The sequence below is a fragment of the Canis lupus genome, chromosome 29 (assembly GCF_003254725.2).
Source record: "Canis lupus dingo isolate Sandy chromosome 29, ASM325472v2, whole genome shotgun sequence".
NCBI lineage: Eukaryota > Metazoa > Chordata > Mammalia > Carnivora > Canidae > Canis > Canis lupus.
The window spans coordinates 3,691,179-3,717,732 of record NC_064271.1 but is presented as its reverse complement, the minus strand read 5'-3'; the positions used below and the strand labels follow the sequence as shown (position 1 = coordinate 3,717,732).

The window sequence follows — 26,554 nt, the reverse complement described above, 5'->3', positions numbered from 1 at the left end:
AAGTTATGGATATTTATTTTATAACTTGGGTTATAATCCAAACTACTTTATATATATGTTAGCGCTCTACTTGTTCCAACTTTGGTCACTGAGAACTCTTTCATTTGATTCTTGCATCCTTTTGACAACAGTCCCATTATGATTTGTGGGTTGGTTTTTTTTTTTTTTTTGAGCATTATTTTACTTTCTAGAACTAGTCATTTCTCCAGCAGTCATTTCTCCTGTGTTTCTTTTTTGAGAATGGCATTAGAAACCTAGGTCATGGCACTGTATTTCTGTTCTTTTCCCTTAGTTTGTGTATTCATATGCCAGCACATGCTACTCTAGAGGCTTGCTAGTGTGTTCTAATACTTGGTTGCCCTGTTTCTCTTTCTTCCCCTATTATTGCTCTTCTTTTTTAGTTTTCCCAGCTTTTCTTTATATTATTCCATGTTTGTTTTTCATTTAAATTTAAAATCAATTTATATAGTTCTTGGGCATACACATAAGAGTTTAATTGTTGAAACATAGGAAAAACCCAAGTTTAGCTTTAGTGGATACTACTGAATAGCTTTCTAAAGTGATTGAACCAGGGATCCCTGGGTGGCTCAGCGGTTTGATGCCTGCCTTTGGCCCAGGGCGCGATCCTGGAATCTGGGGATCGAGTCCCGCGTCGGGCTCCCTGCATGGAGCCTGCTTCTCCCTCTCCCTGTGTGTCTGTCTCTCTCTCTGTATGTCTATCATGAATGAATGAATGAATAAATAAATAAATAAATAAATAAATAAAGTGGTTGAACCAACTTATGCTCCCATTAGTGATCTGTAAGAGATCAGGTTACTCCACAATCACACCAACAATTGATACTGCCAATCTTTTAAATTTTTACACATTGAGTCTAAGTGTTTTTTCATTGTGATTTTAATTTGTACTTCCCTTATGACTAGTGATATTGAGAATATTTTTATATGCTTATTGGCCACTTAAAGAAATTCTCTATAAAATTTGATGATTGTTTTGTCAGATGTATGTAATATGTATATTTTCCCTCAGACTGTGGCTTATTTCCTCACTTTCTTAATGATGGCTTTTGATAAACAAATGTATCTAAATTTAATGAAGTTTACCAATTCTTAATGGTTAGTGCTTTTTAGAGCCATTGAAGATATTTCTGGCTACTTTAGGGTATAATTTTTATTTAAGAAGTTCATAGGTTTGTTAGCTACCCCCAACTATTTTTTATGTCTGGAATTAGTAAGGAAATCCAGAATGTCTTCTGTTTGGGTATCCAATTGCTTCTTCACCATTTATTACAAAGAACATCCCTTTAGTGCTGTGTTACAGTGACACTTTTGACATAAATTAAGTGACTAAATATGTACAGGCTTTATAGTTCTGGACTGTATATTCTGTGCCTTTGGTCCAATTGTTTATACTTACAACAATATAATTGGAAATTATATTTGAAATTTGGTAGCGTAAATCCTACAAGTTTGTTTAGCTTCCATAGAAAAGACATTTTGGTACTATGATTGGGATTATATGCATTTATTTAGTTAGTTATCAGATTATAAACATTTAGAGATCAATTTGGGAAATATTGACTTCTGTATAATATTGAGTCATTCAATACATGATACACATTTTCTCTTTATTTCGTTACGTGTCTACCATATCTCATAGCAACATTTGAGCTTTTCAGTGTAGAAGTACCTATATACACTTATATATCTCACATCCAGCTACTAAATGGCATTTAAAATTTAATTTCTAATTGTTTCTTGTTAATATATATAAATACAATTGGTATATTGGCTTTGCATCCAGTGACCTTATTAAATTAATCCTTATTAATTCTAATTGTTTGCTTATAAATCCTTGGGAGCATATATGTACACAGTCATGTCCTTTAGTTTCCTTTCCAATCTTTATAACACCTCAAGGGGATAGCATGTGATGTTAGCTGTAGATTTCTTTGTAAGGCTTGTTTTGAGAAGATAGCAGCATATAAAGAACTAGTGATTGATTTGTGGCACAACTACTGATAAGAGTCAGATGATTAGGTCTTTGCTCTTACTGAATTACAAAGTAAATGCATTTTTCTTACTTTTGTTGCTCAACAATTAATCTCATCACTAGTAGTTAATAGACAAATTTATCTGCTCAAAGTTGGTGTTGTAGCATAAATTGCACTCAGCTTCACCAACATGCGACCAATTATTCTGCCTCTTGACCCACTTGGATCCTGGTTGTGATTCTCGTAGTGCAATTTCCAGCACCAATAGGCTCAGCAGTGGAAGAAGGGTCACGGTAAGGCAACAGAGAGGACATACTCTCTTTTATCTGTGGCTGACCTTTTCCTAATGAGTTTCTCATCCTCATTATCCTACATATGAAAATCACATCTGGAGAATATAGCAAAGTTAAGTGGTCTTGATGTCTATTTTTTTTCATTCTTTACATTTCATGATAGATATGTGTGTGGGTAACTAAAGGGCTAGTGGAAAGTATCCAGGCAGATCAGAGAAAACTTCAAGTTAGTAAATAGTTCACTGCAATACCTATATGAAGACTTCCTTATTTTATTTTCTATCTGTGCCTGTACATTATCAAATTTTTAGTATCACTCTCTTAATCTTGACTTTGTCACTATTTTGCTCTATATAATGATGTAGCATCTAATGCCACACTTCTAGAGAATGAATTTAGATGTTAACTAGGTTTTCATCTTTCAAAGAATGTTTTTCATTTATGAAACAGATCAATAATGATAATTTTTCTAAAGTTGTTTCCAGATTGATGAGAGCATGGCAATTATAACAATGCTGGGTTCTGTGTTGGTACTTCAACTGCTTTAATGTTTTCTTTAGTGTCTTATCTGAGTAATTGAATACACAATTACCAGCCAAAGTGATCTTTCTTCTCTTTAAGACTTATTTTGAGCATGGGAATTTTCTGTTATTTCTTCTTTAGAAATCTTTTCACAATTGCAGATAAGGTAGTTGATGCTATTGTAATTGTTCTCTATTCCATTCTCCACCTTATTTTTAAAAATATTTTATTTATTTTATTTGAGACAGAGAGTATGTATATATGGCAGGGAAGGGCAGAGAAAGAGGAAGAGAGAGAATCTCAAGCAGACTCCCCACTGAACTCAAAGTCCCAGGCAGGGCTCAATCTCAGGACCCTGAGAATATGACCTGAGCTGAATTCAAGAGTCAGATGCTTAAATGACTTAGACACCCAGGCACTCCTCCACCCTATTAATTGTTCTTCACTAATGTGCCCCAGTGAGTAGAAGAAAAAAGAAAACATGTAAGTATGTATATATACATATATATATGTAAGTTCATACGAAAGTGTAGGAACACTAACCCAAATTTATAATCCTTATCCATTTGTAATGTTTCCACATATTATTTAAACTTTAGTTTTTACATAGTTTTTAAGCATAGTAAAATATTTTAGTAAAACACACAAAATCGGGGATCCCTGGGTGGTGCAGCGGTTTGGCGCCTGCCTTTGGCCCAGGGCGCGATCCTGGAGACACGGGATCGAATCCCACGCCGGGCTCCCTGTGCATGGAGCCTGCTTCTCCCTCTGCCTGTGTCTCTGCCTCTCTCTCTCTCTCCCTGTATGACTATCATAAATAAATACAAAAATTTAAAAAAAACACACAAAATCATTATAACAATATAAATATAAACCTAATGATAGTTTTTGAAATCATCTACCTGGATAAGAGTTCAAGCTTCAGTTTTACAATCTGTGTGATGTTAGTATCTGTAAAAGAATATAATCTTATTTCTTGGAATTAATGTAATTATTAAACAAAATAATATGTGTAAAATATAATGTGTGAAATTTAAAGAAGATGTACTAGTCTTCTGGAGCTGCTGTAAAAATTGCCACAATATTGGTCTCTTAAACTTATTCTCTGACAGTTCAAGAGGTCAGAAGCCTGAAATGAAGGTGTAGGTAAGAGTGCCTTTCTGGAAGTTCTGGGGGAGAAGCATTCCTTGTTCCCAGTAGCTTCTGGTACCTGCCAGCATTCCTCAGCATTCTTTGTGGTTACATCAGTCCACTTTCTGCCTCAGTATTTGTGTTCAGATTGCCTGCTGCGTGTGCATGTGTACATGTGTGTGTTCTCTCTCTGCCTCTCCCATTAGCACAAATGTTCAGGATAATCTCCCAAAATCTATTCTTAATTTAACGGTATCCCTGAAGACCTTTTTCTCTTACCAGGTAACATTTATAGATTCCAGACATTAGACCTGATGTCTTTGGGTGGCCATTATTCAGCCTAATACAGAAAAGTAAATATTCATAATTATTATTCATTATTGGTGGTAGTCCTAGTTGTAGTAGTAATGACAGTAATAATAATGGTACTACTCTAAAAATAGTATATATTTAGAGATAATCTGATTCTGAATCTCATAAGGAAGAACGATGAATGAAAAAGGCTCACTTTATGGAACTTTGGAAATCAGTACTATAAAAGGCTACATTACACGAATCCCAAGATATCATCTAAGAATCAAATATTAAATATTCTGAGAGTTCTTCTATTCATATTAAAAATAGTTTAAAAGATAGAAGGAAAGAAGCTAATATTGTTGAGTATTTTCTCTGTGTCTGGCAGTATCTACTATTCAATAATAAAAAAATGACAATATCCAATATTTATGGAGACACTGTTCTAAATGCTTTTCATCTAATTATTCATTTAGCAAACTCTATGAAGTGCTATCATGATTCTTACTTTGCAGCCAAGGAAACTGAATCACAGATAAGTTGGCCAACTTGGTCAAGGTGGAACCGGTACTTGGAGCCAGGTACTCTGGCTTCAGATTTCAAATTAATAGCTGCTTCATAATACTGCCCCGCATATACAACAGTCTCTATGTATTTTGGTGAAATTTTAACTATTGTATCTGTAAAATGATAGCTGTAACATTTTTCTCTATTTTCCAAAAGACTGGCAAAATACTCAGTGGAGCAGTTGAGTTCCTCCCTAACTGGGCTTGAGGGCTCCCAGAACACTCTCAGGGAGCATGATTCTATCCTTGCCTTCCCTGAGCAGTCTTCTTCCCTTCCTTACTTTAATCTGTTGCCCAACCTTCTGCCATCTATTGGTCCTGGCTGAAGATAGAGATTTATGGGGTGGTTGGCGGGAAAATTTGGCTTATAGAAAGTCCATGAAAAGCCCTTCTTTGATAGTTAGGCATAAACTAGAGATTTCTTGGGTCTGAGGTATGGTTACTACTTGAGCAGTAGTCTTCCTAGAGTCTTCTTATCAGTTGTCTCTGCTTAATTTATGTTGCTCTGAATTTAGAAAGCCTGCTTAGGGAAGATGCATACTGAGAGTTACAAAAAGGAAGCTCTATAAACATGAAAGACACCAAAGAACATGAATTTCTCATAAAATCGTATTATTTTTACAATGTATTTGTGTTTTAATGTATCTGCCCTCCTGCTATACCGAACGAATGGTCTTTGCTTTTTTCTAAGACCGTACATGCTCTGGTTCATGTCCCTTCTTACCTAGCCAGTGGCAGCATGCTTGTGATTGCTCCCTATCTCTCCTGAAACATCAGTTTGTCCTTTTCTATTGTATCTTTCATACAATAAAAATAGACATTCTGTAATTTCTGAAATATTAAGAAATAAGTTTCCTTTGACCAACTTCTCTCTCCTTCTCTAGCTAACTTATCTCCCTATTTCTCTGCTTTCCTTTATAAGCAAGGCTCCTAGGAGTGTCAGTTTTCCTTGTATCTGTGTGCTTTCCACCCTTTTTCTCTTATATTGTCTGCAATCAATTTGTAACAATGACATTGCCCTTTTCAAGGTAACCATAATTAAGATGTCAAATCCAAAGGTCATCTCTCAGTGTTCATCTTGCTTAATTTATTGGTAGTATTTGACACAGGTGATCAGTCCCTCTCTTTTGACATACTTTCCTAAATAGGCTCTGGGTCATAACTTCTATGAGTCAGCTAGGGCTTCCCTAAGGAAATACCATAGACTAGGGTGGCTTACACTGCAGATATTTAATTTCTCACAGTTCTGGAGGCTGGAAGTCCAAGATCATTGCCTTGCAGGGTTTGGTTTCTGAAAAGATCTGTTTCTGGCTTGTAGATGTCCACCATCTCTCTGTGTCCACTGTGTCCTTAGAGAGAGAATGAGAGACAGAGAAAGAGAGACACACACACAGAGAAAGAGAATCTTCTTATAAACCCATTAATGTTAATGGATTAGGACCCACCCTGAAGACCTCATTTAACATTAATTACTTCCCAAAACCCTATCTCCAAACACAGTCCTTGGGGGATTGATTAAGGCTTCAACATATGAAGGTGGGGGTGGGGAAAGGGGGGTGGAGCACAATTCAATCTAAAGCAATGGTCTTGGCAGCTTTGTTGAAAATCAATTTGCCATAAGTATGAAGGTTTATTTCTGTGCTCTTATGAGTTTGTTAATTTCTATAATGAGACAATATGGATTCAATATAAGTGTGGCAGAGCAACTTTATGACAGCAAAGCTAATGTGAGTGGAAACCACTAAGATTTAAGTGGACACAGCCTGCATAATGACAGCTTTGGTTATTTCTGCCATTGCTCACTCTTAAAAAAGGATTTTTTTGGGGGGGGGGATAATATATTTTTAAAATTTAAATATAATTGACATACAATATCCTATTAGTTTCAGATGTTCAACATAGTGATTTGATATTTTTATACATTACGAAATGATTCCCATGATAAGTCTAGTTACCATCTGTCATCACACAAACTTATTACAATATTATTGATTATGCTCCATATGCTGTATTTTGCATTCCCATGACTTATTTCTTTTATAAATGGAAGTTTGTACCTCTTAATCCCCTTCACTTATTTTTGTGCAATCCCCATCTGCTCCAGCAACCAACAGTTTATTTCTTGTATCTATGAATCTGTTTCGGGAAATCCCTGGGTGGCTCAGTGGTTTAGTGCCTGCCTTTGGCTCAGGGCGTGGTCCTGGAGACCCGGAATCGAGTCCCACGTTGGGCTCCCTGCATGGAGCCTGCTTCTCCCTCTGCCTGTGTCTCTGCCTCTCTCTATCCTCTATGTCTTTCATGAATAAATAAATAAAATCTTAAAAAAATAAAGTATGAATCTGTTTCTGTTTTGTTCATTTTGGTTTTTAGATTGCACATATAAGTGAATTCATATGGCATTTTTCTTTCTCTAACTTATTTCACGTAGCATACGTCCTTCGGTGCTGTTGCAAATCTTTCTTTACATAAGTCTCCAGATGTGGAATTGCTAAATTATATGCTAGTTCTACATATATCATCCTTTAAATTTTTGATAGCAAAAAACAGCCTCTTTGGTTCACAATGGCAAACTGACTGGCTTTTATTTAGGTTTTGCTAGGTTTACTGATTTGATTGTTTAAATTATTTATTAAAATATAAATTGACTCTGGTTCACAATGACAAACTCTGGCTTTTAACAGAGGTCATTATTTACATTTTACTAGATCCACTATTTTGAATGTTTGTCGCCATAACTGAATCTACCTTTGACACTTGCAAGAACCAATGACAAAAAGCTTGAACGTTTGGAGATTCTGAGCATATATTTACCTGGGAAAGTTATCTTCCTCCACAGAGCAGTAGTTGTATGAAAGATACACATAAATGATCAAGGAAGAAGGAGCACAGAATGTCAGCCAAGTGTTAGCTACTACCCTCAGAGTCAGAGCACTCTCATTATTTTTTGTTAAAGATTTTATTTATTTATTCATGAGAGAGAGAGACAGAGAGAAAGAGACAGAGAGAGAGAGAGAGAGAGAGAGGCAGAGACCAAGGCAGAGGGAGAAGCAGGCTCCATGCAGGGAGTCAGACGTGGGACTCCATCCTGGGTCTCCAGGATCAGGCCCTGGGCTGAAGGCGGCGGTAAACCTGCCCCAGCACCCTCATTATTAAACGAGGTTTTAGAAAAATGGATTGAGGTAGGGAATGGTTTGCTTCTTATAACAGAACTATAGTTTTTATATTCGTATATCAGCAAGAATGAAAGTTGCTGAAGATTGTCTTGGTTTATATTCCTATAGATGAGTAGGTAGGTAGATAACTCTCCCAACAGTGACTGGCAGATAGTATTATATAAGTGTTAGTTCTAGTTGTTTTCTTTGATAAAATTCTTCTTGTTATTGTCTTCTCATTAATTCAGGTCATTTGATGCCATGATCACATTAGCACATTTTTAGCATAAAAAATAAAATTAGGTTTTAAAATTGCACTTTTTGTTGAGTTTTCAAAGGTATTGCTTTATGACAGACATTTGGCCACAAAGGCCTTAATTCTGGCATGATACAATGAAATCCTAATTTGCTCATTATTTTGGAAAGGCTCAAAGACTGCAGGATATTCAAAGAAAACCTTTAAATCTTTGATTGGCTGTTTAGCAAGTCTGGTTATAAAGAAGAAAAGAGCGATAGAATTCAGATCACAGTTTCTTCTAAGGGAAGTACAAAAAAATCTATTCTGAATAAATATTTTAAAGACAGGCTATTATTGGGCTAAAGCCAGAAAATCATTTCAATGCTGAGCTTTTCTGTTTTCTTTTTCTGTTTTTCAATTGTGAGACTAGAACTTGCTACTTTGTTCTTTCCAAACTTCTCAATCCAGTTATACCTATAAGCAATCCTAGTCATGTGCTACCATATTCTAATCAAAATATTTTATTCTTGTTCCTGCTTTCCCTCCAGAGCACTGTATGAAATTTAGGCCTTAACATTTTGCACAGAAAAACAGATTTTTCTCCATTAGAAAAAAATCATTATATATGTAACATTTTAATATTTATGATATCACAGCATGATATATCATTATGTATTTAATATTTTATTAAACCTGTTTTCAATTTAAGTGAATCTTAAGTAATCTACACAGATGGTGGTAAAATGTTAGTGATTTGATCAACTTGGGGTTAGCCTGAAGATTAATCTATTTGCTAATATTTGTCTTTATAAATATTTGATGATGGTGGTGTTAGAAATCACATGAGTGTTGTATAATTTATAAAAGTAATATTTTAAAATCATGTATCACTTTTTTTGCTCTGGATAAGGGAGTCTAATCTATTTTAGTCCTTAGTATCCTAAGTATTCGAGCAGTTTCCTGATAAAGCAGGCACTCTCATGCGAAATGGAAAGCCTGGTGACGGGCAAGCACTATAACTAGTACCTTGTCACTCTGACACCAAATTCTATTATGTATTCTCCAAATTCTATTACCATTTTGTACAGTGCTTTTTCAAGTACCTTCAGTAACTTTTCAAGTTTCTATGTATTATATTTTATTATTTTTATATCTTCTAGGATTTAGGAATAAATCTAGGCCATGGTGGATAACTTTTCATAATACTTATTTCAAAATTTAAATTATTTAAAGCTCATGTTAATCATTCATTACTTAACATTTAAATTTTTGATTATTTAAAAAGCTTTATTAATAAGATATATATACAATAATGGATGATGGGTAATGATCATCACTAATCATAAAATAATTGTTTTATCTTGACTGCTTGATTTTAGATTCACTTTTAAAATAATTTTCAGACTGGGAACCTCTGAGCCCTTGCCTATGTCACATTTAATAATGTTGAGTCCACTTTGAGAAAAGGAGGGCATAGATGGCATAGATATATCAGAAAGACATGGTAAAGTAGAACAGGCTTCCAATCACCACCTTTTCATTGATGTCTTTATTTTTAATGCTGACAATCACCTTTGTGTTAGTTTATTTATGGTATGAAAGTTTGTTTTAGAAAATATTATTTCTTTTTTTTTTAAGATTTTGTTTATTTATTCATGAAAGACATAGAGGCAGAGACATAGGTAGAGAAGCAGGCTCCATGCGGGGAGCCCAATGTGGGACTTGATCCAGTGACCACAGGATCACGCCCTAAGCCAAGGGCAGGCGCTCAACCGCTGAGCCACCCAGGCGTCCCTAGAAGATACTCTTTCTACTCAGTGGACTGAAAACAAAAGTAAATATTTTCTACAGTGAAACATAAAATGATTACAGTAAGAGTGCCATTATTAGAAATAATGTGAAAATGCTAAATTCAAACATAGTATTACTAAAATAGTTTTGGTAATAAATACTTCTCTCATGGCCAAAGTGGGGGGAAGAAACACCTGACTATTTTCTCCTTACCTTTGAGATGGATTCATTTCTGCTTTCATGGCCTAGGTCCCAGGCACTTGCTTCAGAGAGATAAATCCCACACCCAGTCACAGGGGAATGGGCAACCTCTGCTGATCCAAATGGTCTGCACTTCCTTCACTGGGAGTGGGCTGTATTTGGAATCACTTCTGGTTTACTTTATGCTTCTGGGGCTGATAAGATTCTAGCAAGGAAAAAGGAGGCTATTTACATATGTGGATTTCCCTTCTGTAAAGTGTTAAATCTATAAGCATCTTTTATTGCATCCTTTTCTCAAAATGGCCAAAGAGTAAAAAATAAACAAACAAGCAAACAAAAAATGAACAGTTTAAGAGAGGAAAAAACACAACGAAAGGGTGTGACTGTGTGTTATCTATTCTTACAAGGGCACTGAGGGAGTTGGGTGTGCAGAGGGTTCTGTGCTAGGTGCTGTGGCCCACCCTTAGGAAAGAAGGAAAGCCCTCTGGCACCTTCCACAAAGTGAGGAGATAAGATATATGCAACTGTAGTGGTTGAAACATTGGCAGAGAATGTGTGATTAAATGCTAGGTGCCAAATGAACACTCGCATGTGCATGCAAGCATATACTTTAAGAGGGAGAGCGAAGCAGCCCGGAGTCACAATGAAAAGAGCAAACACTAGATGGTTACCATGAACTCTTCTAAATGCTTTGCATATATGATTAGTTTAATCTTTTCAATAGTCTTTTGAGGTCCTATTGTGATCCCAGGATATAGGAAGTACAAAAGGTGAGGTAACACAGGCCAGCTCCATGTTAGAGCCCATGTTAGGCCCAGAGTGGGTTGCTCTACCTCTTCTCTGTGCTGTGGAGTGACTTCCCCCCGGAGTGGGAAAGAGGAAGGGAGCCTCTCTGTCTCAGAGGATATAGCTAGAGAGAAGACAAGGAAGCCCTTTTTAGTAGTAAGAGTTGAAGTTTCAATCCAGGAAGCACAGTAAGTCTTGTATTTCTTATTACAGAAAGATTACAGGTTTAGTATTAAGAAGAGGAGGTTTGCATAGGCACATGGAGTGAGGCAGGGGGCAAAACCCCCTTGTCTTCCTGCTCAGAGGTGGGATGCTGAAGCACCCTAACGTGGTTATCCCTCACTTTCTGTTTGGTGCCTGGGAGGAAGGGGGCAGGGCATAACAGACATTTGAACTGCAGGAGGCAAGAGGCAGGTGAGCCTAGCTTCTTTCCCTCCAGAGGTCTGAGACTTGATTTTTTCTTTATCTGTTATTAGAAATATGTCTGTACACCCAACTTATTTTGCAGAAGAAATTGAAGCCCAGATGGGCTGTATGTATTAGCCACTTAGTTCTGGAGCCAGGGCTAAAATCTGATTCCCTTAAGTCTTCATTCCAAGGTGTTTCTACTGCTACCTGTGCATCTTACCATTAGTGGCTATTATGCAAATTAACTGCCCTGTGTTCATTTTTTATTAGTCTTTTCCTTCTTGAGAGTTCATATATCATAATAATAATGTAAGACTTTATTCTAGCTGATTTCTAATGTTAATACAAATTATTTAACAAACAGGTTGTTATTGCTACATTGTCAGGCATTTATGTAATCTCAAATTATATAAAATATTTCTCTGTACTAGTTTTCTATTATAGCATGGCAAATTACCACAAACTACCTGGCTTAAAGCAATGCCCACTGTTAAACACATTGTTCTGTGGCCAGAGGTCTGGCAGGTTTTGCTGTCAGCCAGGTATCAATGGCTGAGCTGTCCTCTGGAAGCCCCAGAGAAGCACCTGCTCCCAGGCTCATTCAGTTTGTCCCAGGATTCAAGATACAGGTAGTTGTAGGACTGAGGTACTTGTTTTCTTGCTGGCTGTTAGTTGGGAGTCATTCTCCGCTACTAGAGGCCCGTCTCTGGTGGCAGGTGGCCCCCCTCCATCTTCACAGCCAGCAATGGCCCACCAAATACTTCTATGCTTTGAGTCTCTCTGACTTCCCCTTCTGCTGGAAGTAGGAAGTAGAGAAAATTCTACTTTTAAAGAGCTAAGCAGGAGATTAGAATCCAAGCTGAAGGAGCAGTAAGAGACCTTAGTTTTGTCTGGTCCCAGGAATTCAGCTAGATAGCTATTAAATCATTCTGAACACCTGAGAACTCAACTGGATATCTAAGAAAAGAATAGCTGCAACTCTCCAAACAGAAAAGTGACCACTTTATGCAAGTTAGGAGGTGCAGAGAAGTGAATCTGAGGGATATATGGGAAGATAAACTATGGGTGGTGGAAGGGGAGTGATATAGCAGCGGAGCACAAAATCCAAAGTTTTAGAAATCTGCTCCGGTGATGGAAGTCCCTGCCTGAAAGGTGCTCAGGTGGTAACGGGTAACGTGGGGCAGAATCCTGGGTGGGACAGTGTGGACTCAAGATCCTTAGGGTCACAGGAAGGGCAGGGGTGCCTGAATGTGGCAGAGTTCCCAGGCATCAGAGCAGGGAAGCCAGCTGTAATCAGGGAGCCCAAGAGTGGGCTTTCAGCTCAGGATTGTCATAAACTGTGAACCTGGGCACAGTAGGTGACTCCTTTCCATGCAGGCCCAACAATTGGCAGAACCAGGGAGATCTTCCTTCCTCCCCCAGGAAGCACACTACAGGAGTCTGCAGGGTTTGGGGTCATGTCAAAACAGGGTCACGTAAAAGAGATAGAAATGCTCAGTCACAGGGTGCGTGAGCGCAGTGTGGACAGAGAACAGGGAGACAGGAGTGATTGACTGCTTTTTCCTGAGGGTACACTGTGGAGTGGAGCCCTGAGCTTTCAGCTCCCAGGTAGAGATTGGAAGGCTGTCATCTACACTCTGGTCTTCTAAAGCTCCATGGAAAGCCTTCTGGAAACAGAAGGCACAAAGAGCAATCTAGACAAGATTACTTAGCTTGGCCCCCTGGCAAGGATAGTGCAATTCCACCTGAGGCAAAGACAGGAGAATCAATGCAACAGGCCCCTCCTCCAGAAGATTAGCAACAAAGATCCAGCCAAGACCAAGGTTATCAGTCATTAAGAGCTGCAAAACTACAGTGCAAGGGGAAGATAGCATATAGAATTCATGGCTTTTTTCCCCCATGATTCTTTAGTCTTTAAATTTTAATTTTTTTCTCCTTCTTTTTTCAACCAAATTCTTACTTTATCAACTCTTTTTTTAATTTTCCTTTTTAAGGTTACATTATATCTTTTCATTGAGTTTTATATATATTATATATATATATATATATATATATATATATATTTTTTTTTTTTTTTTTATTTCTTTACAATTTTGGGATGCACTTTCTTCTAACAGACCAAATTATACCCGGAATCTGGTATATGGCTCTGTTCTCTTCATTTGTCTGATCATATTTGCATTTTTTTCTTTTTCTTTTTCATCTTTTTCTATTCTTTGTTTTCTTTTTACTGTTTTATTAAAAATATTTATAAAGTTTCATCTTTACACTTAATTATATCCTTTCAAGGTATGTAATTTTATTTTTTATATACATGGTTTTATTTCTTTACAATTCTGAGATGTACTTTCTTCTAACAAACTGACCAAAACAAACAAACAAACAAAAAAAACAAAAACAAAAACAAAACCAAAAGCAAACTGACCAAAATACACTCAGGATATAGTGTATTGCTTTGTTCTGTTCTGCTTACATTCATTTTTATCTTTTGTTTTTTATTTGTCTTTTAATTTTCATTTTTACAGTTATATTCTATCCTTTCATTGTATTTAATTTTTTCTGTACATGTATAAGTTTTGCTTTTGTTACAATTTTGGGATCTAGTTTTCTAACAATGAGACCAAAATACACACAGGATCCAGAGTATTGTTCTATTCTGTTCACCTGTCTGATTATAATTTCTCTTTTTAAGTTTTTTTTCAGTTTTGAGTCTCTTCTGATTTGTTTTATGTATATTTCACTGGGGTGATTGTTGCCATTTTTGTGTTTTGTTCTCTTGTTCACCTTTTCTTCCCTGAACAGAATTAAGCAAGATGGAAAAATCACCACAAAAAAGATAACAAGAGACAATACTGACTGTATGGGACCTAATCAGTATGCACATAAATAAAATATTGGAACTAGAGTTCAGAATAACCATTATAAAGATACTAGCTGTGCTTGAAAAAAGCATAGAAAACACTATAGGTTCCCTTCTTTGAGAAATAAAAGAGCTAAAATCTAATCAAGTTGAAATAAAAAAGGCTATTAATGAGATGCAATAAAAAATGGAGGCTCTTACTGCTAGGATAGGCAGAAAAGGGAATTAGTGATATAGAAGACAAAAAATGAAAATGATGGAGAATGAAGAAGCTGAGAAAAAGAGAGATAAACAACTACTGGATCATAAGGGAGGAGTTTAGTGATACTATAAAGCAAAACAATATTAGAATAATTGGTATCCCAGAAGAAAAGAAAAGAGAGGGGGGCAGAAGGTATATTGGAGCAATTTAGAGTGGAGCTTCCCTAATCTGGAGAAGGAAACAGGCATCCAAGTCGAGGAGGCACAGAGAACCTCCTCAAAATCAATAAAAATGGGTCAACAACTGACATATAATAATGAAACTTGCAAATATCAGAGACAAAGAGAAAATCCTAAAAGCAGCTCAGGACAAGAAGTCCATTAATCTACAAAGGTAGAAATATTAGACTGGCAGCCACAGAGACTTGGCAGGCCAGAAAGGACTGGCATGATGTATTCAAGGTGCATAATGAGAAAAATATGCAACCAAGAATACTTTATCCAGCTGGGATGTCATTCAAAATAGAAGGAAAGACGGAGCTTCTAGGACAAATGGAAACTAGAATTTGCGATCACCAAACCAGCCTTACAAGAAATATTATTGAATGGGATCCTGTAAGCAAAGAGAGATCCCCAAAATAACATAGACTGGAAAGGAACAGAGACAATATACAGAAACAAAGACTTTACAGGTAATACAGTGGCACTAAAGTCACATTTTCAGTAGTTGATCTGATTGTAAAGGGGCTAACTGCTACATTCAAAAGACATAGGATATCAGATCTGATTTAAAAAAAAAAGCAAGACCTATCAATATGCTCTTTGCAAGAGACTCATTGTAGACCCAAAGACCTCCAGATTTAAACTGACAGAATGGAAACCATTTATGTGCAACTGGACATCAAAAGAAAGCTGGCATGGCAATCCTTATATCAGATAAATTTGATTTAAAACCAAACATAGTACTAAGAGATGAGAAAGGACACTATATCATAATCAAAAGGTCTATCCAACAAGAAGATCTAACAATTGTAAATATTTATGCCCCTAACATGAGAGTGGCTAAGTATATAAGCCAATTAATAACAAAATTAAAGAAATACATCAATAATAATAATAATACAATAATAGTAGAAGACTTTAACAGCCCACTCACTGCAATGGACAGATGATAAACAGAAGATTGACAAGTAAACAAAGGTTTTGAATGACACTGGACCAGATTGACTTCACAGATCTTTTCAGAACATTCCATCCTAAAGCAATGGAATACACATTCTTCTTGAGTGCACGTGGAACATTCCCCAGAATAGATCGCATGCTGGGTCACAAATCAGGTCTCAACCAGTACCAAAAGATTTGGATCATTCCCTACATATTTTCAGCCTGCAGTGCTTCAAAACTGGAATTCAATTACAAGAGGAAATTTGGAAAGAACTCAAATACATGGAGGTCAAAGAGCATCCTACTAAAGAATGAATGGGTCAACCAGGAAATTAAAGAAAAATTTTTTAAAATTCATGGAAACAAATGAAAATGAAACACAACTGTTCAAAACTTTTGGGATGCAGCAAAGGTGGTCCTAAATGGGAAGTATATAGCAATACAAGACTTCCTCAGGAAATAAGAAAAGTCTCAAATACACAATCTAACCTTACACCTCAGGAACTGGAGAAAGAACAACAAATAAAGCCTCAACCCAGCAGGAGAAGAGAAATAATAAAGATTAGAGAAGAAATCAATGAAATAGGGGCCAAAAGAAGAGAACAGATCAATGAAACTAAGAGCTGGATCTTTGAAAGAATTAATAAGATCAATAAATCCCTGGCCAAACTTACCAACAGAAAACAGAATGGTCCCAAATAAATAAAATCATGAATGAAAGAGGAAAGATCACAAATAACACTGAAGAAATATAATTATAAGAACATATTATGAGCAACTATATGACAACAAATTAAGTAATCTGGAAGAAATGGATGCATTCCTGGAGACATATAAACAACCAAAACTAAAACAGGAAGAAATAGAAGTCCTGAACAGACCCATAACCAGCAAGGATATTGAAGCAGGAGTCAAAAATCTTCGAACAAACAAGAGTCGAAGGCTCTCCAGGGGAATTCTACCAAATATTTAAAGAAGAATTGATACCCATTCTTCTGAAGCTGTTTCAAAAAATAGAAATGGAATGAAAACTTCCAAAATCTTTCTATGAGGCCAGCATTACCTTGATCCTAAAACCAAACAAAGACACCACCAAAAGGTGAATTACAGACCAATATTACTAATGAGCATGGATGCAAAAATCTCACCAAAATACTAGCCAATAGGATCCAACAGTACATTAAAAGGATTATTCACCGTGATCAAGTGGAATTTATTCCTGGGCTGCAGGAGTGGTTCAACAGCCTCAAATTAATCAAGATGTTATGCTACATTAATAAAAGAAAGGACAAGAACCATATGATCCTCTCAGTAGTTGCAGAAAAAGCATTCAACAAAATACAGCATCCATTCTTGATTAAAATTCTTCACAGTGTAGGGATAGAGGGAACATACCTTAATATCATAAAAGCCATATAAGAAAAGCCACAGTGAATATTATTCTCAATGGGGAGAAACTAAGAGCTTTTCCCCTAAGGTCAGGGACATGGCAAGGATGTCCGCTGTCACCAATACTGTTCAACATAGTACTGGAAGTCCTAGCCTCAGCAATCAAACAACAAAAAGAAATAAAATGCATCCAAATTGGCAAAGAAGCCAAACTCTGACTCTGCAGATGGCAGGATATGCTATATGGAAAACACAAAAACCTCCACTGCAAAATGGCTAGGACTCATACAGGAATCCAGCAAAATAGGATATCAAATCAATGCACAGAAATTAATTGCATTTGTATAAACTAACAATGAGACTGAAGAAAGAGAAATTAAGGAGTTGATCCCATTACAATTGCACTAAAACCTGTAAGATACCTAGGAATAAACCTAACCAAAGAGGCAAAGGATCTATACTCAGAAAACTATAGAACACTCATGAAAGAAATTGAGGAAGACACAAAGAAATGGAAAAATGTTCCTTGCTCATGGATTGAAAGAACAAATAATTGTTAAAATATCTATGCTACTAGAGCAATCTATCCATTCAATATGCAACCTCTATCAAAATTCCATCAACATATTTCACAGAGTTGGAACAAATAATCCTAAAATATATGGAACTAGAAAAGACCCCAAATAACGAGGAATGTTGAAAAAGAAAACCAAAGCTGGGGGCATCACAATGCCTAACTTCAAGCTGTATTACAAAGCTGTAATCATCAGGAGAGTACAGTACTGTCACAAAAACAAACAAGTAGATCAATGGAACAGAATAGAGAACCCAGAAATGGACCCTCAACCCTACGGTCAACTAATCTTTGACAAAGCAGGGAAGACTATCCACTGGGAAAAAGACAGTCTTTTCAATAAATAGTATTGGGAAAGTTGGACAGCCTCATGTGGAAGAATGTAACTTGACCATTTCTTCACACCATGCACAAAAATAGACTCAAAATGGATGAAATACCTAAATGCAAGACAGGAATCCATGAAAATCCAAGACAGCACAAACAGCAACCTTCGTAACCTCGGCCTCAACCTCTTAGACACATTGCCAAAGGCAAGGGAAACAAAGGCAAGAATGAACTATTCGAACTACTCCAAAGGTAGAGTAGGTTGAACAGCACAACTCTATATTCCTAAAATTCGTTGGTATGATGAATGAAAGTCAACAAGACTTAACAACAGATAATCAATTTATTAAAAAGGTTGATTAAAAAAATAATAAAATTAAAAAATTAAAAAAAAAAAGGGTTGATTGAAGCATCTGTGATGGTGACTACAACCTCAACTCCAGGCTCAATACTGATGGAGGTACTCTGCTTAACAATCTCAGAAGGACTGTGCAAATCAATGAGTCGCTTGTGGATCATCCGAAAATAATCCCAAATCTCAGAACCTTCACCACAAGGAGTCTTTCTCGTAATGATTCTCAGAGGCTTGGTAGGCATCTGCACTGGTCCTTTCACTTTGAGATTCTTTTCCTTCGCAACTCTGATCAAGTCAGCACATACCTTTTCCGAAGATTTTATGTTGCGGCTGTTAGAGTAATGCTAATTCTGTGAATCGCCACCTCCGGTTCCATGGGTGTCTTCCCGGTGTCTTTAATGCCATGGCTTCAGTACGGCTTCCTGACCGAGGCTCCTTAGCGAGAGCGGACAGCAGTGAGTCCGGAGCAGGAGCAGGGAGTCCTAGGCTCCGGCTCTGGCTGCCACCAGGCCTTCCTCAAAGAGCCATAAGAGACTCTTAATCACAGGAAACAAACTGAGGGTCCCTGGAGGGGAGGGGTGGGTGGATTGGAGTAACTGGGTGATGGGCATTAGGGAGGGCACCTGAGGTAATGAGCACTCGGGGTTATATAAGATTGATGAATTTCTGACCTATACCTCTGAAATCAATAATACATTATTAATTGAATTTAAATTTATAAAAGTGCTCATGTGATTCCATCAGGCCTGCCCAGACAATCTCACTTTGATTAATTCTGAGTAAACTGATTAATAACTTTAACTCCATCTGAAAAATTCCTTTTTCATTTGTAAGATGATACAATCATAAGCATGATATATCATCATATTCCAAGTCTCATCCCTGGAGAATAGATCCAGGGACATTTTTTTTTTTAAGATTTTCTTTATTTACCCATGAGACACACACACACAGAGGCATAGACGCAGGCTCCATGCAGGAAGCCCGATATGGGACTCAACCCCAGGACCCTGGGATCACGCCCTGAGCCAAGGGAAGATTCTCAACCACTGAGCCACCCAGGTGTCCCAGTGGGGTGACATCTTATAATTCTGTCCGTCATGCCCTCCCAAGTCTGTATTTCTGCTGTACTATATCATTCATCAGGTATATATTCAAATATATGTACACATATGTATATGGTCTTAAAATATTATATTAGCACATCATATGTTTCTCAATAAGATTTTATATGAATATATAATAGGAAGTTAATAAACTACTTTTAAATGCTCAATGGTTTTAGGATACCAACTGATGTTATTGTTCCATTTATCTTATACAGAATGCATGCTTGTATGTTGCAATAAAGCAATCTAAAAATGTATAGATTAGTAGCAACTTTATGATGTGTGGAAATCTGTAATATATACTCATACATGGAAACAGAAAATTTGAGAGCAATGTTTATAAAATCCATTTGAATACAGATATACTTGATATATGTTCCTACTAAATTTTTTAAAGGAGAAATTAGTGAGATAGAAAAATATTTTTTATTCATTTTACAATATATTAGCAATGTCATGAAAACTATGCTCATGAATCAACTATTACTAAACTCTAAAGGGTAAACTATATTACTATTTAGCAATCTAATTTTCATTTCTTTAGAAGTTTGCAGAAATATGTTGTCCTGACAAAATACACAAAAGTAATTTATTTAGTTGTTAGGAGAAACTATTATTGTTTCTCTAAATGACTGAGTTGTAAGAAAGTTCCAGCTGCAAATATGCAAATGCCATGGTTACCCCATGAATTGGACTTCTGTAATATCTGGAATTCCAAGAAAATAACAACAGGCAAGACATTAGGGGTAAATGTTTGCAATATGTTGCCTAAAAACACTCTGGGAATAAACTATAGTGTTTTTGTATAGCAAATGGGGAAAATCTTTTATTTTACATCTGGCATATTGAGTTTAACCATTTCCAGGATTAAAGGCATTTTTGAACCCTTCAAAATATAGAAAATTTCTTAAGTTTATCTCAAAAATATTGGCTATCAGCCGTGTGTCTTCAGCTGTTACTTTCAATTCAATGACACATTTCATCCAGATTTTTCTTTGTAGCATCATTATGTTCAAAAAGTACATTTTCAGTTTTCCATTAAAAATACAAACAGGTTTCCATGGCAAAATTTCTGAAATCTGATCTCTATTATAGATCAAATGCTTCAGATTGTGCTTCCAACCCTAAAAATATTTCCCGAAATATACAAGAAATACTAGAACTTTCACCTGTATAAAAGAATGTTGGAACCCAGGAGATTTACTCATTTTTAAATAAAGAGCCACTAACATTGTTTTGAGCACTCATTAAGGACTAGGCTATACTAGTTCAATCCTCATCGTAATTATACAGGGTAAGGCATCATTATTTCCCACCCTGTGCAAGCTAAGATGGTACTGTTGGATCTGTACCAAAAGGGATTCAAAATTGAATCTTCATGAGTCCAGAACACCAAATTTTAACCACTGTTACCTACTGCCACTCTTTATGAATCATCAGTTCCTACTGGGAGCGCCCTCTTCTTGATTTCAGAGTTACTCTCCTCCAGAGCCCTACTCTTCCCCATAAGAGGCACAGGCACTGTCCTTAAACGGGGGTCCCTCCTACCAGGATGTGTATTCTCAGGAACTCTAATCTGAGAACTCACTTCTGAATGAGTTTTCAGCTGAAAGGGGAACTAAAATGTGAACAGTTGGCTGATAGTTGGAGACTACTGTACCTTTATCTTTAAAAGCAGATAAGGTTTACCAAAGGAATATAGTAGTGATTTTAGAGTGCCTGGTTCTTAGAATATGGTTGCATCCTGATTCTGCAGGATCCATTAATCCATCAGGCAGGTTTTTTTTTTTTTAATTTTTTTTTTTATTTATTTATGATAGTCACACAGAAAGAGAGAGAGAGAGGCAGAGACATAGGTAGAGGGAGAAGCAGGCTCCATGCCGGGAGCCCGACGTGGAACTCGATCCTGGGTCTCCAGGATCGCGCCCTGGTCCAAAGGCAGGCGCTAAACCGCTGCGCCACCCAGGGATCCCAATCAGGCAGGTTTTTATTCAATTTCTCATTTACTGTTTGGTTTATTGAAGTCCACGAAAATGGACTTTGTCCCGAATGCCAATACCTGCTGACTTTCAGATTGTACAGCCTCACCTTTCTGACTTTGCTTTGTTTGTGTTCCCTATTTTTGGCCGATTCTCTGCTTTGGTAATCACTGGTGTCTTTGCCCTTTAGCTTTAGTCCTGCTGCTGCCATATGGAGAGCCTGGTGATTGGCAGCTTTTGTAGACAGAGGCAGCACCTGGGGGCTCAGAAGACCATTTTCATCACATAGTAACTCAATGGGGAGCTGGAACTTGGCAGCCAAGAAGGAGGCAGTGAATTTCAAAATGGTGGGATTATTTTTCAAAAGATCTTTCACAACCATTTGGAAATCTTTGTATTTGAAAAGGGCTGGGATAGAAGACTCTTCACTGTGTGTATATGTATGTGTGGAATGTGTGTTTACCACTAGAGTCAGAAGGAAAGAAGACGCTTTTCAAACCCTCTTGGCTTTATTTTCCCTTTCCATTGTTAACAGTAGAACTACATCTAACAGGCATTTCTTAAAACCATGTGTCATTTATGTTCTTAAGTAAGCACGCTTGTTTCATTATAAACTAAATGCATATTTACTACAAGAGATCTTGTAAAATGCAGAATATTCAAACATAAAGAATCAAACCTAAACCAAAATCCCAAAACTCGAGAACATTGTCTTGCTAACATTTGCTATATTTCCATTTAGTACTGACTGATCGGGAAATTATTATCTTTTAAAACATATATTTTCTTAAGTTTCCCAGCCACTACATGGCACATGTGAACACTGGATGAAAGTCTAGTATTCTTTGTGTGTTGCTGCTTCCAATGACATCAAGAGAACCAAGAAACTTGTGGTACTCAATAGAAAAGCATCATACTTAAAGAATGTGATTCTAATTTTAAAATTAATTAAAAGAGATTGATAGAGCATTTATATGCTTTATTTGCACTATCTTTTGGGTATCTCATATTAACCTTTTGCAGATTAAAATGTCCAAATATACAGTAACATATGCCATCATTTAGTGTCATCTGATTTCAAAAATTGGGTCAAATAAAATTATATGGCTTTTAAATTTCAAACGCATTTATTTAATATAAAGAGGTTGAAGAAAATTGGGATAGCCTTTAGTCAAACTGTCTGTGTTTAGACACCTCAATAATAGCCTCCCCCAGACTTAACCCATGACCAATCCCGACTCAGCATCTCCATATCCCTCTAGCCATATTTTCTTTCTTGCTAAGTGATGATGCCATTGTTCTGGTAATCCAGATCTGAAATTTGGGAGTAACCTTTGATATTCATTTATGTTCCTATATTCGATTGCTTATTAACTATAATTAATTTTACCTCTAATCTTCCAGACCATTCTTCTTTCTATCCATAGCTTTAATTTAGATTTTTGGGAAGTCTTATTTGGATCATGGAGATAATTACTGTATCAGGCAGCATCTGACAAGAAATAATGGCACACAAAAATTGGGCATTCTGAAGACAATTCAATTCAGGGACTATTACAAAGGTTTGGGCAGGTGTAAGAAAATACACAGAAAAATACATCTCATTCCTAGCCTTATCCCATGACTTTGTCCCCCTGAAGGGGTAATGGGAGAGAGCAAATATTAGACATAGATTTGGACATACAAAGAGTCGTGTGGAGAGAGGCACTTAATGGGAACTGTGGTCCTTAGATGGAGGCTAGCAGTGCTCTGCAAATCTTAGGAAGGAAGCTGGAGAGTAGATACCTCGATTTTACTATCCTGTTTCCCTTCAGTATCTTACTGCTGCTCCCCATTGACTGAAGTCAGAGGACAAAGAAACCAGTTCCTATTGATCAGCACAGGGCCAGGTGGAAAAAGGCTAGAAGTGGGTCCCAGGGACAGAGAGAAAATATCCAGCCTCCTCTCACTGCCTTCCTCTATCTAGCTCCAATCTAAGCAAACAAGATAAAAGAACATAATATCAACAACATTGTTTTCATCCTGTTGTCAGACTGACACTTGTAAATGACATTATTCCTTTGGCTAAAGGGTTCCAGTGAGTCTCCAGTGCTTTCATCATAAGGAAGCTTGTAGCTGGGCTTGAGAGGTTCTTCATAAAGTGCCTTTGTTTGCTCCAATCTTCATCCATCTTCTACTAGCTTCCTCTAATCTGCACACCTCCAGTGCCCTCTGGCAGTGACAGACATCCACAACAGTGTACTGTTCCCTGTAACACCTTCCTGACCCTCTTTGGCTTCTTTTACTTCTTGAGAGAATTCCCACCTGTCCTCCAAAACTCTATGCTCCCTCCTCCGGTAAACTTTCCTTGGCTTTATCTCTCCCCAAAATTGGTGTGGGTGTCTGACCCATACCATGGCTTTTTTCACATAAAAGTTTATAAGAAATTTGTAATTTCTTATTTGTCTGATTCCCTTGTTAGATTTTTGGGACTGTTGAAGGCAGAAGCTTTGTCTTATAATTGTGAAAACAGTCAGGTACATGAATGCTTGTTTAAAGCTATTTCAGTATTTATTATAAAGTATTTAAGGCTTCTTCAAAGGTGTAATAATGAACACTCTGTAACCATCATCCCAGTTAAGAAATTAACCAACAATAAACCTTATTGCATTCTCTTTTTTCACTACCAAAGGAACTAATATACTAAAATTACCATTTTTCATTTCCTTATATGTATTTATATCTCAAAGAGGGGTGGCATATATCCCCAGGTAATACATCATTTTTAAATGCTTAAACATTTTATTAAGTGCTATCACACTGTAGCTAATAATAAAGATGATGATGAGGCATCAACTACTAACCCCAAAACTTCAGATGACATTAAGAATTCTAAGATGACCTTTAATGATGTGCACAATGACCTTTCATGTGCATAGTGGAGGGGGGAGCCCTATGTATCACTCTTGTGATTATTTATATTATGTGGCAAAAGTAAAAGGATCTTTTTTTACATTTAATTAAAGCCCTAAACAATTGACTTTTAGTTAATCAAAAGAGAAACTATTCTGAGTGGACCTGATATAATCTGGTGAACCTTTTCAAGGCAGCTCTATCTAAGCAGTAGATGTGCTCTCATACTACCAAGAAGAAGAAAAATAGTCACTGTGAACCTTCTGTGGAGAGGGTGGCATCCAGTCGTGAGGGCATTGGTCCTCCCACTGCAAGGAACTGAGTTCTGCTAACAATTTGAATGAGTTTGGAGGAGGACCTTAAGGTCCAGATGAAAACTCAACCAGCTGACCCCTTGATTTCAGCCTGCTGAAATGTTAGCAGGGGATCCAACAAAACTGTGACTAAATTCCTAACTCATGGAAACTGAGATAATAAATGGGTGCTGGTTTTAGTAACTGAATTTGTTATAAAGAAATAGAAAACTTGAACAGACCTTTCTTCTAATTAGTTTAGAGACACTTAAAATAGTTTGTATATTAAATGCTTTTTAGGAATATTTTGTAAAAAAGAAAAGGAAAGGTCTGTCTTTTTTTTTTTTTAATTTGCATTTATTTATGATAGTCACAAAGAGAGCAAGAGAGAGAGGCAGAGACACAGGCAGAGGGAGAAGCAGGCTCCATGCACCGGGAGCCCGATGTGGGATTCGATCCTGGGTCTCCAGGATCATGCCCTGGGCCAAAGGCAGGCGCCAAACCGCTGCGCCACCCAGGGATCCCAAGGTCTGTCTTTTAATGATTGGTAGTCCTGGATGCTGAATAATATTAGAATTAAAACTGCAAGCATTTAATAAATATAGTTATTTATTATTTATTTTTAAGTTTTAATTTAAATTCCAATTACTTAACATACATTATAATTTTAGTTTCAGATATGCAATACTGTGATGCAGCACTTGCATATAACACCTGGTGCTCATCACAAGTGCACTCCTTAATCCCCATCCCCTATTTTACCCATCCCCCAACCCACCTCTTCTCCTATAACCATCAGTTTGTTCTCTATAGTTAAGAGTCTGTTTCTTGGTTTGCCTCCCTCTCTCTTTTTTAAAAAATGGACAAGGGATCCCTGGGTGGCGCAGCAGTTTAGTGCCTGCCTTTGGCCCAGGGCGCGATCCTGGAGACCCGGGATCGAATCCCACATCGGGCTCCCGGTGCATGGAGCCTGCTTCTCCCTCTGCCTGTGTCTCTGCCTCTCTCTCTCTCTCTCTCTGTGTGACTATCATAAATTTTTTTAAAAATTAAAAAATAAAAATAAATAAATAAAAAATGGGCAAAAGACATGAATAGATATTTTTCCAAAGAAGATATACTGATGGTCAACATACATGAAAAGATGCTCAATTTCACTCATCATCAGGATAATGCAAATCAAAACCATGGTGAGATATCACCTCACACCTGTCAGAATGGCTGAAATCAACAACACAAGAAACAACAGGTGCTGGTGAGGATTCAAGAGAAAGGGGAACACTCTTACACTGTTGGTAGAAATGCAAAGTGATGTAGCCACTGTGGAAAACAGCATGGAGGATCCTCAAAAAGTGAAAAATAGAACTAGCCTACAACCCAGGAAGTGTACTACTAGATATTTACCCAAAGAATACAAAAATACTAATTCAAAAGGATGCTTGCACTTTTATAACAGCACTATCAACAGTACCCAACTATGGGAATAGCCCAAGTGTCCATTGACTGATGAATGGATAAAGAAGATATGGTGTATATATGTATACAAAGACACACACACACACACACACACACACACACACACATATTGGAAGATTACTCAACCATAAAAAAAAATGAAATCTTGACATTTGCAATTACATGGATGAAATTAAAGACTATAATGCTAAGTGAATCAGAGAAAGACAAATACTGTATGATTCTACTCCTATTTGGAATTTAAGAAACAAAACAAACCAACAAAGGGTTTTTTGATTAGTGATTCAGTTTCTTTGCTGGTAATCAGTCTGTTCAAGTTTTCTGTTTCTTCCTGTTTCAGTGTTAGTAGTTTATGTTTCTAGGAATTTATCCATTTCTTCCAGGTTGTCCAATTTACTGGCATACAGGTTTTCATAATATTCTCTTATAACTGTTGTATTTCTGTAGTGTTGGTTGTTTTTTCTCCTCACTCATTTTTTATTTTATTTGGCTCCTTTCTCTTTTCTTCCTGATAAGTCTGGCCAAGGGTTTGCCAATTTTAAAAATTTTTACAAAGACCAGC

The 26,554-nt window shown here is 36.8% G+C and overlaps 1 protein-coding gene and 1 pseudogene across 9 annotated transcripts in view; one reads left to right on the top strand and one right to left on the bottom strand.

Annotated features, from left to right (window-relative positions):
• Positions 1-26,554, top strand: part of PXDNL (peroxidasin like) — a 429,464-nt gene that overhangs the window by 166,325 nt on the left and 236,585 nt on the right. The window lies entirely within an intron of this gene.
• Positions 18,276-21,716, bottom strand: LOC112678651 (40S ribosomal protein S20-like; annotated as a pseudogene).